Source organism: Coffea arabica, chromosome 8e (assembly GCF_036785885.1).
Source record: "Coffea arabica cultivar ET-39 chromosome 8e, Coffea Arabica ET-39 HiFi, whole genome shotgun sequence".
In the NCBI taxonomy this organism is placed as follows: Eukaryota; Viridiplantae; Streptophyta; class Magnoliopsida; order Gentianales; family Rubiaceae; genus Coffea; species Coffea arabica.
The window spans coordinates 4018562-4033853 of NC_092324.1; the positions used below are offsets into that span (position 1 = coordinate 4018562).

General features: G+C 33.5%; 2 long non-coding RNA genes across 2 annotated transcripts; both read left to right on the forward strand.

Moving 5' to 3' along the window:
* Positions 1-773: 773 nt before the first annotated feature.
* LOC113703848 (uncharacterized) lies at positions 774-5214 on the forward strand. Its single transcript, XR_011819789.1, has 5 exons — positions 774-981; positions 2427-2539; positions 3901-4041; positions 4145-4324; positions 5133-5214. It is a non-coding gene; the product is annotated as an uncharacterized lncRNA (long non-coding RNA).
* Positions 5215-9999: 4785 nt separating this feature from the next.
* LOC140012610 (uncharacterized) lies at positions 10000-14440 on the forward strand. The gene is made up of 5 exons (XR_011819793.1): positions 10000-10208; positions 11653-11765; positions 13127-13267; positions 13371-13550; positions 14359-14440. It is a non-coding gene; the product is annotated as an uncharacterized lncRNA (long non-coding RNA).
* Positions 14441-15292: the final 852 nt, after the last annotated feature.

Below are 15292 nucleotides of genomic sequence, written 5' to 3' on the forward strand. Positions count from 1 at the left end.
AACTGAAATAATTTGAAAAAGTGTAATTGAATATAATTTGTAGTCTAATGTTAGCACTGTGAAAGATTAGTATAACGTGTAATACATCATAAGTAATAATTATTTTCATATGGAATGGGTATATACGAAATTAAAATTATTCAGTAAAATATCTGTCGTGCAATAAGATTGAGAGTTGTAACACATTTAACAGAATATTTGATTACATGTTTCTTTTAATTTATTATAAAAACTAAGTAATAGACAAAGAGTAGGATAAGCATGAGTAAGAAGTGATATACTGTATATAAGCAATTCTATGCATGTTAAATTTTTGAAACATGTTTTATTGTGTAAGTTTTATTGTAAGGTAATTTCTTAAATAATTTGTATATTGAGTTATCCAAACCCAAAAAGATGTATATAGACACAAACAAGCACACATATATATACATGTACAAAAAAGAAACCAATATCAAATAATTTATTTGATATTTATAGATGAGATTAAGGAAAAAAAAAAGAGATTAAGTATGAAAAAAGAAATCTGAAAAAAAAAATTTGACCAGGGAAAAAAAAAAGAAAAAAGATGTATGAAGTTAAAGGCGTGAATCCTGGAATCTCAAAGACGTGCTTAGATGCCAAAAAAAAAAAGAGCGCCAGTCTGAAATCTGAAAGAGCCGCGAGGCGGGTGGTTGAAATCTCTACAAAACGACGTCATTTTTGGTTGTTCACAGACAAACAAAAGTCTCGCCGCTTCTCTCTTCCAACACTTGGACAAATTTCATTCTCAGTCTTTCCTTCCTACGGTGAACACCGAAAAACTCTGGACCTCAAACACCTTCTGCTTCCGCAAAATGCTCCTCTAAAGCACCATTGACAAGTGCCAATCTTCAGGTCAAGCTCGCCGAAGAAGCGAAGTCAGAACACTTCCAAGCTCCCTCCTCGTTCAGCGACTTCAGCTTAGACTTTTCTCCGACCCCCTCTTCAGCTAATTGTGCGGTATGAGTTTTTTTTTTTTTTTTTTTTTCAAAAGTTGCTCAGCCTTCTATTGTAAAGACTAATTTATGAACTAGATTGTTAATTAGCAGTGGGGAAGGTAATACTCTTGGCCAAATCGCATCCAAAACACTTGCGATCTGGAGTATGAATAGTGTTAGGGTTCGTCCAAGAATTTTTTTTTCTTTTGTGGATTTTTTCACTGTTTTCGAGAAATTTGGACTGATTAAACCAAAAATTGCTTGCTTTATATTTTGATGGAACCTTTTTGTGATTAGGATGGTCAGAACCGGCTTTCTTTGAGGAGCTATGAAATGCGAACATTTTTTGACTGCATTAATTTGGTTGGATGAAAGAGAAATTAAACAATTTGTCGTGCCATTCAATTGCTTCCTTAAGGGGAAGAGAACTTGACTGATTTGCCTAATTTATTTGGCTGTTTTAAATGTACTTTATGCCATACCATGTAATTTACTCTCTGGTTCTCTCTCTCTCTCTCTGGGAGCTTGTCCATCCATGTAACTGTTAGTCATCAGAAATCTTGTCAAAAGGCTTGATACTTTGCTTGTATGGAATCCTAAGACCAGACTTGAAACAGCCCATCCAAACTCTGAGTACCAATCTGCATAGATGATGCTTTTTCTTCTTTATATTAAAAAAAATGAACGGTAACATTAGGTTTTACCCCTTCTAACTTGTGTTTTATGAAGTTACTAATCAGGTTTTTGGTAGATTTATAGCAATAGCTGAAACTGAAATCAGGTTTTTGGTAGATTTATAGTAATAGCTGAAACTGAAGATGCCTATGCCATTGATCCTATGTTCTCTGTATCACCTTCTTATAACTACAATTACTACCATACTACAGCTTATTTTCATAATTTGAGCACAGAGAACAAAGAGTGACACAACTTGGATAGCCACCATTTTAGTTGTAGTCCATCCTGATGCAGGAAAGGCTTTAGTTTGCTAGGCTATTTTTGCTTGTTGGCAAGAGGGGTCCATGGGGAAGTACTCTGTCCGCTGGTCTACATGCCTTTTCAAGGCAGAACCAGATAGAGCTATTTAATCAAACACATTGTTTTACTGTAGTATTCAAAGCTTTTCTTTTTTGTTAATTAAAGGAGAGTCTATTGGGGGAAGAGGAGGGAGAAGGGGTGGTTATGAATAGTTATTCCTACCGATAGACTTCACAAAATTGTGGTTGAAGAATATCTGATACTGCTTTTCTCTCCCATTGGTTTTACATTTAGCAGTAAATTTCATTGATAATGGTTGATTACAAAATAATCTTGGAAGTCAAATAATTCCATCAAATCCTTTTAAAGGCATATTGACCAGTTACTCTTTTCCCCTTTTTGCTCTACTCTCAGTATTAGAAGGAATATTAAACATATTCTTTCTTAACTTGTTTCTATCTAATCTTGTTATCTTCGTGGTTGAAATAGGTCAGATGTCCAGTCAGAATGTGCAAATTTCATGGGGCAACCTACCTCCATCCTTGATGCCTCCTCCAGAAGCTGGATATCCTCCTTCTTTACCCTTTATTGATTGGGGATAGGTATTTGCCTCATACTTTATGCATCAGTTTCCATGTCTTTTTTGCTATTAGCTTTTATTTAGATATGTTTTTGTGGTTATATGGATCAAAGGACAAGGGGTTGCTTGATGTCAATTTAGTTGCTTGATGGCACTTGAAATCTGGTTCCACCAAATCTGATTCCTGTTTAATGCAATTGAGTTGCTTGAGGCTGATTTAGGTGCTTGAAATCTTGTTCATGTTTAATTACAGCCATTGAGGTGCTGGATGTTGCAACCAAAACTTTAGTGTTTTTAAAGCAAATGTGTTTGAACGTTTGGATGTATTCCACTTTTTTCTTTGTCGAACTCATCTAAATTTTTCTGTATCAAATTTTTTTTTTGTGCTAAGGAAAAAGAGGCACTTGTGATTGTGTGTGTGTGTGTGTGTTTTTTTTCTTGATATACTGTGTGGTTCACGATCATCTAGGCTCTCAATGATTTTAGGATTTAAAGAGGACAAAATATAAAGAGGATTTAAAGGCATCTTAAAGAGGATCACCTGCTCCCAAATTAAAAATATGGGATCAAATGCTGTCACTCTTGGATATGTATAAAATCATGTGTTCTTTTGCTGTATCTATTTTCTTCATATTCTGGATTTAATTGGTGCTTTGTTATAGGTCGGGTTTGAAGATATGATGGTAAAATAAAGAATAGAGGACTAGCCATCTTATATTAGATTAAAATTTAGAAAAATAGAAATAACACATGACAGATCAAAACCTATTCTGATATGTTATCTTTAAGGATGAACTGCAGATTTTTGGATTCTTAAAATGTTAATGTCCTTTTCATCCACTTCCTAATATCTGAGTTTCCCCAGATTCTGAAATTCCTCTCTCAGTACGAATTTGAAATCCCCCAGTAGTGGTGTTATTTTGAAGATCTTTTACTTACAAATTATGTCTGAAACTGTTTCATCATTTGTTTTAAATGTATATTTCAAATCTGCAAGAATTTGTCTATAAGAAATGTCATAGTCAGAAGGTAAGTTTAGATTTTTTAGTGTTTCTTTTCCTGTCAATTCATAAATTAAAAGAGAAAACTCTCAGAAAGAGAAGGTCAGAGATTTTAATACATTCTAGAATGGATTTTGGGTTTTGTCAAGAGTGAAAAAGAAATAACTTCAAATAGGACTGCAAAACCATTCAGCCTAATTGCTCTTTGGTTTTCCTTTTCTCTATATATACACTATGTAAGTCCTGTGAGTATTTTTGGTGATAAAAAAACATGGCGCATATATTGGAAGCGTTTAATCTTCACTCTCTTTTACTCATATCAGTTAGTAATTTGGTTTTTCTTTTTCTTTTAAAGAAATTAATTCTCAATATATTCAATTAGGTTACAGGTTGGGTAGTGGAATACCAAGAAAATTTAATTGGACTTGGTGTGGACGAGTCCTTAGCTCAAGTTTGTTCCGAGAGTGGCTCAATGGATCCCCTCATGAATGCATATGTAGAAAGAATGCAAGCTACCACAAGGGTAATAACTATATGATGTCTACTTGGCTTTGCTATTCCTTCATTTTGCTCCTCTAACAAATATATTCAGCACTGCAAATTTCATTTTTAACTTTGTTCTGCAGAAATAGTATTTGAATATACTTGAGGCTGACAAGGTACAAGCACCTAAGAAAACAGATGATGGAAAGCTTTATACACCAGCTGCTGTTGACTTATTTAGAATCCTTGGAGAGCAAGTACAAATAGTTCGGGAGAATAGCACTGATGTCATGTTGTATAGAATCTCTTTGGCTATAATTCAGGTGAGTTTGAGATAGTTTTGTCATTCATATCATGTCAAAAGGAGCTGTTCATTTGAGGATATAACCGAACCAATTTCACCTCAGGTACTTTACATTTATAGTATTTTTTTTGTTTGTGCTATAGTAATTACTGTGTCAATGAACATTATCTGCTTAGATCCCTTTTGAATTTGCTGCCAACTCATACAGTTAACTGGGAAAGGTCTGAATTGAAACTACATTTTCGTTGTCACTGTGCCCATTTTGTGCCAGAATCTGTTTCTAGCAATTTTACATGTTCCAATTTATTGATATTAATTCCCACTCCACTACTTGTTTCCTAAAAGCAAATTACTAGAGTAGGTTGGATCTATGTTGCTAGATCATTTAAGCTGTCAAGAACTCTAAGATTGGAAAATTTTCTTGTTTTTGCCTCATCTTTCTAGTGGACGTATTCTTTTATAGTACCTATATTGTTGATACTTCTGAACAACATGATTAGCTGGTATATCACTAAACAGTTTACACATTGTTAACACTTGTGCACAGTATGATTCTATAGTATTTTCTAGTTACAACAACATTTGAAAATTTGTTACTAGTCTCCAGCCTATCTTCTGCATGATCTGTGGTGTGCCCAAGTTCATCAGAAAATTCAATCTACATTTTCATACAGCAGAGTCGAACAAATGCTGCTACTTAATTTATATCTGGTCTTGTCCCTATCTTAATATATATTCCCTTCTCACTATGTTGTTAATTAATCATTATACCAGTTTGCCCATTCTCTCTCCTATTTTCTGCTAAATTGGTCATCTCTTCTCCTTAGGTGATGATTGATTTTCAAGCAGCTGAAAGGCAGAGATTAGAGGAACCTGCTTCTGAAATTGGTCTAGAACCTCTTTGTGCAATGGTAACTGAATTTTGTAAACTTCGTTTAGTCTAATTGATCTTCGTTTGTCGAACTCATCTAAATTTTTCTGTATCAGAATTTTTTTTTTGTGCTAAGGAAAAAGAGGCACCTGTGATTGTGTGTGTGTGTGTGTGTTTTTTTTCTTGATATACTGTGTGGTTCACGATCATCTAGGCTCTCAATGATTTTAGGATTTTATTGTTGTTATTGTTATTGTTATTGTTATTGCATATATATTTGTGAACATGCAGATATTTATTGTGTTTGTATTGTTATTCTATATTTCACAGAATATACATTCAATGTCTTATTTGCTATAATTTCACTTTATTTTTGTGTTAAGCAATTTACTTAGATTGCTATAATTTCAAATTAGAGTGACATTAGTTTTTATAATATGGTGCCTATCTAGAAGTGTAGTTCCAGTTTTAACACCAGTGCTCATTGCTTCAATTTTGGTAGCGTGTAGGTTCTAACACGATTCCCAAGAAGAAGAAGCCAGTCATTGCTGTGAAGATGGTTTTTGAATTGAAGACTACAAGGCCTATCGTGCTCATGTTTTGTTCTAGATGGGAATCGTGCTCATATTTTTGTATAGAACTTTACTACTCTCTATTGTGGATGGGAAATCACTAGTATTGTAACTGAATGGCTTATTTTGGATGGTGCATGGTTTATGACTCATTTGAGGCAACATTTATATATATATATATATGTATTTGGGTTGATCTTCTATTGGAAATGAATGTTGGCTTTCTTTTCGTATGTTGGCTTTTTTTTTCTCCTTGCTATTCAATGAACGTTTTGTGATTGTTGGCAGCTATGTTGCGTAATTAACATTAGATTATTGCTTTTTACAAAAAAATAAATGACAATAAATAAGTTGTCACTGCTAACAAGTTTCACTAGTGACACCAGAAAGTTGTCACTTTTTATGGATGGAAAACAATGACAACAAAAGTCGTCACTGAACGGAAGCATAATGTGACAACTCCAAGGGTTGACTATGACAAGAATTTAGCCAGTTTAGTGACAATAAAAGTCGTCACACAATGTACAACAATGAGTGACGACAAGAGTCATCAAAAAAGCGAAATCGTTTGTGACGACTTTCAACAGTCGTCACATGGACCCCCTTTTGTGACATAGAACTAGTGACAGCTCTGTGACAGCAGTAAAAGTCGTCACTGACTTTTTTTGTGACGACTTCTGAATTTTTAGTGACGACTTTCGCCTGTCACAGAAAGCTAATATTATTGTACTCCATAAATAAAGGTCCTATCTCTATCACTGATTAGAGCATGTTAATTTTTTTACTATTTTAAGAATTAAACACAAGGACATAAAAATCGATTTAGAGTGGTAGCTAGTGAGTGTTGAAAATCGTGCAGAAACTTTTATCTGGAACTTGCAAAGACTTTAAAATTCTTGTATTACATATTCTTGTGTTTTTTTAATTTTTTTTGTGTTGCTTTTGGTTTTATCACATAATATCATTTAGAGTGGTTGTCGTACATGTTACGTTTAGTTTGAGATGGGTTTAAAATTTGATCCCACTGGAGTAACAATTATGTGCCAGGAATGTTCTCTTTGGTAAAATATCTTTTTCCTAAAAGAATTGCTTTCTGCAGGTAGTAAAACTCTTCTTAATCAAGTGATTAATTACTCTAAAGGAGATGTCTAAAATAATCGTATAACACAGCACATTACCATTTGCATAAAAGTTAATGCGGTCTAGTTATTGAAATCTGTGCCACGAATTCCATTGTGTCAAGATGACTTATATTAATACAATAATCAGTTCACTAATAGCATGAAGGGGCATGCATAGCTTCTCATAACCACAATGAATGAATGTTTGGATTACATTTTTCTGGATTTTTTGTAAAAAAATTACTGTAGCAATTTGATATTTGTGAGATAAAAAGGTGATTGAAAAATGTGTTCACAGAAAATTGCTATCCAAACAAATTAATCAGTCCAACGTATTTAGTCTCACAAGCAAAGATTCTCCTACAACGTGTACAGAGACTTAATTGTTGACTTTATTTTTTCAAGACGACAACTGTAGTATATCCTAATCTATCCTACACTAGGGGGAAGGGGTGGATCTAAGGAGGTCCAGGGGTAATTCGGAGGGGACTGAACCATCACCGGACCAAACGGTGCACTATACACCCGCCTGGATTTTTTAAAACAAATTCACATATTAATGTGGGAATTGATGGAAGGCAAGATTTGAACCCTTACCTCACACTTTGGACTGGTGGTTGACTGAGTAAAGCTAAAAAAGCATTATTTCCTAGTAGGTGGAAAAGCAATAGCGCTTCATTTTTAGTTTTATAAATATGAGCTCAAGACATTAACATATTTAGGATTTCACATGACAATTCGTAGCAATACGTGTGTTCAAGAGAATTTTCCCAACATTCCGCCTACTAATGAGTGGGAATACCTAACATGGACATGACTTACCTTTTGGAAGAAAAGATAGTGAAAGTAAGATGGAAAATCAGTGGGGAGAAAAGATAGTGTGAAAGTAAGACGACAAGTGGGAGGCTAGGGTAATAACTGCTTTTATAGCAATTTGAAATCGTTACATGACAGGTAATTACTTGCATAATTACTGATTGGAAGTATCAAGGAAGTATCAATTGTGGGTGTGAAGATGACTCTTTGCCGGCTACACTCATAGAGGACATTAGACAGCTTAGGAATACGAAATTCTACATTTTTCTATTATCACTCTAGTATGATAGGCATAGTACACTATCACACTTCAATTAATTCCAGTAACAAAAGTTTTGTAGAACTACTAACTATATACTTGACACTACAAGAAATATATTTTTCAGTGACAAAAATTTATGTGACAACAAAAATCTTGTCACAGATAACCTAATTCAGTGACGACATTAGGTGTCATCACAGATGAGTACAGCACAAGCATAATCAGTGACAACATTGGAAGTTGTCATTCTCAACTCGTCACGAAATAGTTGGCGCTCATCTCATTTGATGCCGCGGGAAATGATTTTATGACAACTCAAGTAAAGTCGTCACAAACGCTCTCTCTATAGTGACAACATAACTTGTTGTCATTGAAAGTCTACCCGGTTCCAATTTTGTGACAACTTTTTGCATCACTGTATACTACAGTATTTTCATCAACTTTCACTAATTCTACTATGACACCCTAATTTTATTTTTTAGCCCCCAATTCTTTTATATTAGCAAAAGCACCGAAGATATGACACCCTAATTTTATAATTTAGCCCCTATTCATTATGTATTAACAAAATGCAAATGATATAATAACAAACTATTTTTAGATATTTGTAATTTTTGCTAAGTTGACATAATAGACATGTCTGAGCATAAAAATTTTTTCATGAATTGTTTATTATTACTTATAACAACCCCCAAAAATCAATAACTGAAATAATTTGAAAAAGTGTAATTGAATATAATTTGTAGTCTAATGTTAGCATTGTGAAAGATTAGTATAACGTGTAATACATCATAAGTAATAATTATTTTCATATGGAATGGGTATATATGAAATTAAAATTATTCAGTAAAATATCTGTCGTGCAATAAGATTGAGAGTTGTAACACATTTAACAGAATATTTGATTACATGTTTCTTTTAATTTATTATAAAAACTAAGTAATAGACAAAGAGTAGGATAAGCATGAGTAAGAAGTGCTATACTGTATATAAGCAATTCTATAGTATTTTCATCAAATTTCACTAATTCTACTATGGCACCCTAATTTTATTATTTAGCCCCCAATTCTTTTATATGAGCAAAAGCACAGAAGATATGACACCCTAATTTTATAATTTAGCCCCTATTCATTACGTATTAGCAAAATGCAAATGATATAATAACAAACTAGTTTTAGATATTTGTAATTTTTGCTAAGTTGACATAATAGACATGTTTGAGCATAAAATTTTTTTGATGAATTGTTTATTATTACTTATAACAACCCCCAAAAATCAATAACTGAAATAATTTGAAAAAGTGTAATTGAATATAATTTGTAGTCTAATGTTAGCACTGTGAAAGATTAGTATAACGTGTAATACATCATAAGTAATAATTATTTTCATATGGAATGGGTATATACGAAATTAAAATTATTCAGTAAAATATCTGTCGTGCAATAAGATTGAGAGTTGTAACACATTTAACAGAATATTTGATTACATGTTTCTTTTAATTTATTATAAAAACTAAGTAATAGACAAAGAGTAGGATAAGCATGAGTAAGAAGTGATATACTGTATATAAGCAATTCTATGCATGTTAAATTTTTGAAACATGTTTTATTGTGTAAGTTTTATTGTAAGGTAATTTCTTAAATAATTTGTATATTGAGTTATCCAAACCCAAAAAGATGTATATAGACACAAACAAGCACACATATATATACATGTACAAAAAAGAAACCAATATCAAATAATTTATTTGATATTTATAGATGAGATTAAGGAAAAAAAAAAGAGATTAAGTATGAAAAAAGAAATCTGAAAAAAAAAATTTGACCAGGGAAAAAAAAAAGAAAAAAGATGTATGAAGTTAAAGGCGTGAATCCTGGAATCTCAAAGACGTGCTTAGATGCCAAAAAAAAAAAGAGCGCCAGTCTGAAATCTGAAAGAGCCGCGAGGCGGGTGGTTGAAATCTCTACAAAACGACGTCATTTTTGGTTGTTCACAGACAAACAAAAGTCTCGCCGCTTCTCTCTTCCAACACTTGGACAAATTTCATTCTCAGTCTTTCCTTCCTACGGTGAACACCGAAAAACTCTGGACCTCAAACACCTTCTGCTTCCGCAAAATGCTCCTCTAAAGCACCATTGACAAGTGCCAATCTTCAGGTCAAGCTCGCCGAAGAAGCGAAGTCAGAACACTTCCAAGCTCCCTCCTCGTTCAGCGACTTCAGCTTAGACTTTTCTCCGACCCCCTCTTCAGCTAATTGTGCGGTATGAGTTTTTTTTTTTTTTTTTTTTCAAAAGTTGCTCAGCCTTCTATTGTAAAGACTAATTTATGAACTAGATTGTTAATTAGCAGTGGGGAAGGTAATACTCTTGGCCAAATCGCATCCAAAACACTTGCGATCTGGAGTATGAATAGTGTTAGGGTTCGTCCAAGAATTTTTTTTTCTTTTGTGGATTTTTTCACTGTTTTCGAGAAATTTGGACTGATTAAACCAAAAATTGCTTGCTTTATATTTTGATGGAACCTTTTTGTGATTAGGATGGTCAGAACCGGCTTTCTTTGAGGAGCTATGAAATGCGAACATTTTTTGACTGCATTAATTTGGTTGGATGAAAGAGAAATTAAACAATTTGTCGTGCCATTCAATTGCTTCCTTAAGGGGAAGAGAACTTGACTGATTTGCCTAATTTATTTGGCTGTTTTAAATGTACTTTATGCCATACCATGTAATTTACTCTCTGGTTCTCTCTCTCTCTCTCTGGGAGCTTGTCCATCCATGTAACTGTTAGTCATCAGAAATCTTGTCAAAAGGCTTGATACTTTGCTTGTATGGAATCCTAAGACCAGACTTGAAACAGCCCATCCAAACTCTGAGTACCAATCTGCATAGATGATGCTTTTTCTTCTTTATATTAAAAAAAATGAACGGTAACATTAGGTTTTACCCCTTCTAACTTGTGTTTTATGAAGTTACTAATCAGGTTTTTGGTAGATTTATAGCAATAGCTGAAACTGAAATCAGGTTTTTGGTAGATTTATAGTAATAGCTGAAACTGAAGATGCCTATGCCATTGATCCTATGTTCTCTGTATCACCTTCTTATAACTACAATTACTACCATACTACAGCTTATTTTCATAATTTGAGCACAGAGAACAAAGAGTGACACAACTTGGATAGCCACCATTTTAGTTGTAGTCCATCCTGATGCAGGAAAGGCTTTAGTTTGCTAGGCTATTTTTGCTTGTTGGCAAGAGGGGTCCATGGGGAAGTACTCTGTCCGCTGGTCTACATGCCTTTTCAAGGCAGAACCAGATAGAGCTATTTAATCAAACACATTGTTTTACTGTAGTATTCAAAGCTTTTCTTTTTTGTTAATTAAAGGAGAGTCTATTGGGGGAAGAGGAGGGAGAAGGGGTGGTTATGAATAGTTATTCCTACCGATAGACTTCACAAAATTGTGGTTGAAGAATATCTGATACTGCTTTTCTCTCCCATTGGTTTTACATTTAGCAGTAAATTTCATTGATAATGGTTGATTACAAAATAATCTTGGAAGTCAAATAATTCCATCAAATCCTTTTAAAGGCATATTGACCAGTTACTCTTTTCCCCTTTTTGCTCTACTCTCAGTATTAGAAGGAATATTAAACATATTCTTTCTTAACTTGTTTCTATCTAATCTTGTTATCTTCGTGGTTGAAATAGGTCAGATGTCCAGTCAGAATGTGCAAATTTCATGGGGCAACCTACCTCCATCCTTGATGCCTCCTCCAGAAGCTGGATATCCTCCTTCTTTACCCTTTATTGATTGGGGATAGGTATTTGCCTCATACTTTATGCATCAGTTTCCATGTCTTTTTTGCTATTAGCTTTTATTTAGATATGTTTTTGTGGTTATATGGATCAAAGGACAAGGGGTTGCTTGATGTCAATTTAGTTGCTTGATGGCACTTGAAATCTGGTTCCACCAAATCTGATTCCTGTTTAATGCAATTGAGTTGCTTGAGGCTGATTTAGGTGCTTGAAATCTTGTTCATGTTTAATTACAGCCATTGAGGTGCTGGATGTTGCAACCAAAACTTTAGTGTTTTTAAAGCAAATGTGTTTGAACGTTTGGATGTATTCCACTTTTTTCTTTGTCGAACTCATCTAAATTTTTCTGTATCAAATTTTTTTTTTGTGCTAAGGAAAAAGAGGCACTTGTGATTGTGTGTGTGTGTGTGTGTTTTTTTTCTTGATATACTGTGTGGTTCACGATCATCTAGGCTCTCAATGATTTTAGGATTTAAAGAGGACAAAATATAAAGAGGATTTAAAGGCATCTTAAAGAGGATCACCTGCTCCCAAATTAAAAATATGGGATCAAATGCTGTCACTCTTGGATATGTATAAAATCATGTGTTCTTTTGCTGTATCTATTTTCTTCATATTCTGGATTTAATTGGTGCTTTGTTATAGGTCGGGTTTGAAGATATGATGGTAAAATAAAGAATAGAGGACTAGCCATCTTATATTAGATTAAAATTTAGAAAAATAGAAATAACACATGACAGATCAAAACCTATTCTGATATGTTATCTTTAAGGATGAACTGCAGATTTTTGGATTCTTAAAATGTTAATGTCCTTTTCATCCACTTCCTAATATCTGAGTTTCCCCAGATTCTGAAATTCCTCTCTCAGTACGAATTTGAAATCCCCCAGTAGTGGTGTTATTTTGAAGATCTTTTACTTACAAATTATGTCTGAAACTGTTTCATCATTTGTTTTAAATGTATATTTCAAATCTGCAAGAATTTGTCTATAAGAAATGTCATAGTCAGAAGGTAAGTTTAGATTTTTTAGTGTTTCTTTTCCTGTCAATTCATAAATTAAAAGAGAAAACTCTCAGAAAGAGAAGGTCAGAGATTTTAATACATTCTAGAATGGATTTTGGGTTTTGTCAAGAGTGAAAAAGAAATAACTTCAAATAGGACTGCAAAACCATTCAGCCTAATTGCTCTTTGGTTTTCCTTTTCTCTATATATACACTATGTAAGTCCTGTGAGTATTTTTGGTGATAAAAAAACATGGCGCATATATTGGAAGCGTTTAATCTTCACTCTCTTTTACTCATATCAGTTAGTAATTTGGTTTTTCTTTTTCTTTTAAAGAAATTAATTCTCAATATATTCAATTAGGTTACAGGTTGGGTAGTGGAATACCAAGAAAATTTAATTGGACTTGGTGTGGACGAGTCCTTAGCTCAAGTTTGTTCCGAGAGTGGCTCAATGGATCCCCTCATGAATGCATATGTAGAAAGAATGCAAGCTACCACAAGGGTAATAACTATATGATGTCTACTTGGCTTTGCTATTCCTTCATTTTGCTCCTCTAACAAATATATTCAGCACTGCAAATTTCATTTTTAACTTTGTTCTGCAGAAATAGTATTTGAATATACTTGAGGCTGACAAGGTACAAGCACCTAAGAAAACAGATGATGGAAAGCTTTATACACCAGCTGCTGTTGACTTATTTAGAATCCTTGGAGAGCAAGTACAAATAGTTCGGGAGAATAGCACTGATGTCATGTTGTATAGAATCTCTTTGGCTATAATTCAGGTGAGTTTGAGATAGTTTTGTCATTCATATCATGTCAAAAGGAGCTGTTCATTTGAGGATATAACCGAACCAATTTCACCTCAGGTACTTTACATTTATAGTATTTTTTTTGTTTGTGCTATAGTAATTACTGTGTCAATGAACATTATCTGCTTAGATCCCTTTTGAATTTGCTGCCAACTCATACAGTTAACTGGGAAAGGTCTGAATTGAAACTACATTTTCGTTGTCACTGTGCCCATTTTGTGCCAGAATCTGTTTCTAGCAATTTTACATGTTCCAATTTATTGATATTAATTCCCACTCCACTACTTGTTTCCTAAAAGCAAATTACTAGAGTAGGTTGGATCTATGTTGCTAGATCATTTAAGCTGTCAAGAACTCTAAGATTGGAAAATTTTCTTGTTTTTGCCTCATCTTTCTAGTGGACGTATTCTTTTATAGTACCTATATTGTTGATACTTCTGAACAACATGATTAGCTGGTATATCACTAAACAGTTTACACATTGTTAACACTTGTGCACAGTATGATTCTATAGTATTTTCTAGTTACAACAACATTTGAAAATTTGTTACTAGTCTCCAGCCTATCTTCTGCATGATCTGTGGTGTGCCCAAGTTCATCAGAAAATTCAATCTACATTTTCATACAGCAGAGTCGAACAAATGCTGCTACTTAATTTATATCTGGTCTTGTCCCTATCTTAATATATATTCCCTTCTCACTATGTTGTTAATTAATCATTATACCAGTTTGCCCATTCTCTCTCCTATTTTCTGCTAAATTGGTCATCTCTTCTCCTTAGGTGATGATTGATTTTCAAGCAGCTGAAAGGCAGAGATTAGAGGAACCTGCTTCTGAAATTGGTCTAGAACCTCTTTGTGCAATGGTAACTGAATTTTGTAAACTTCGTTTAGTCTAATTGATCTTCGTTTGTCGAACTCATCTAAATTTTTCTGTATCAGAATTTTTTTTTTGTGCTAAGGAAAAAGAGGCACCTGTGATTGTGTGTGTGTGTGTGTGTTTTTTTTCTTGATATACTGTGTGGTTCACGATCATCTAGGCTCTCAATGATTTTAGGATTTTATTGTTGTTATTGTTATTGTTATTGTTATTGCATATATATTTGTGAACATGCAGATATTTATTGTGTTTGTATTGTTATTCTATATTTCACAGAATATACATTCAATGTCTTATTTGCTATAATTTCACTTTATTTTTGTGTTAAGCAATTTACTTAGATTGCTATAATTTCAAATTAGAGTGACATTAGTTTTTATAATATGGTGCCTATCTAGAAGTGTAGTTCCAGTTTTAACACCAGTGCTCATTGCTTCAATTTTGGTAGCGTGTAGGTTCTAACACGATTCCCAAGAAGAAGAAGCCAGTCATTGCTGTGAAGATGGTTTTTGAATTGAAGACTACAAGGCCTATCGTGCTCATGTTTTGTTCTAGATGGGAATCGTGCTCATATTTTTGTATAGAACTTTACTACTCTCTATTGTGGATGGGAAATCACTAGTATTGTAACTGAATGGCTTATTTTGGATGGTGCATGGTTTATGACTCATTTGAGGCAACATTTATATATATATATATATGTATTTGGGTTGATCTTCTATTGGAAATGAATGTTGGCTTTCTTTTCGTATGTTGGCTTTTTTTTTCTCCTTGCTATTCAATGAACGTTTTGTGATTGTTGGCAGCTATGTTGCGTAATTAACATTAGATTATTG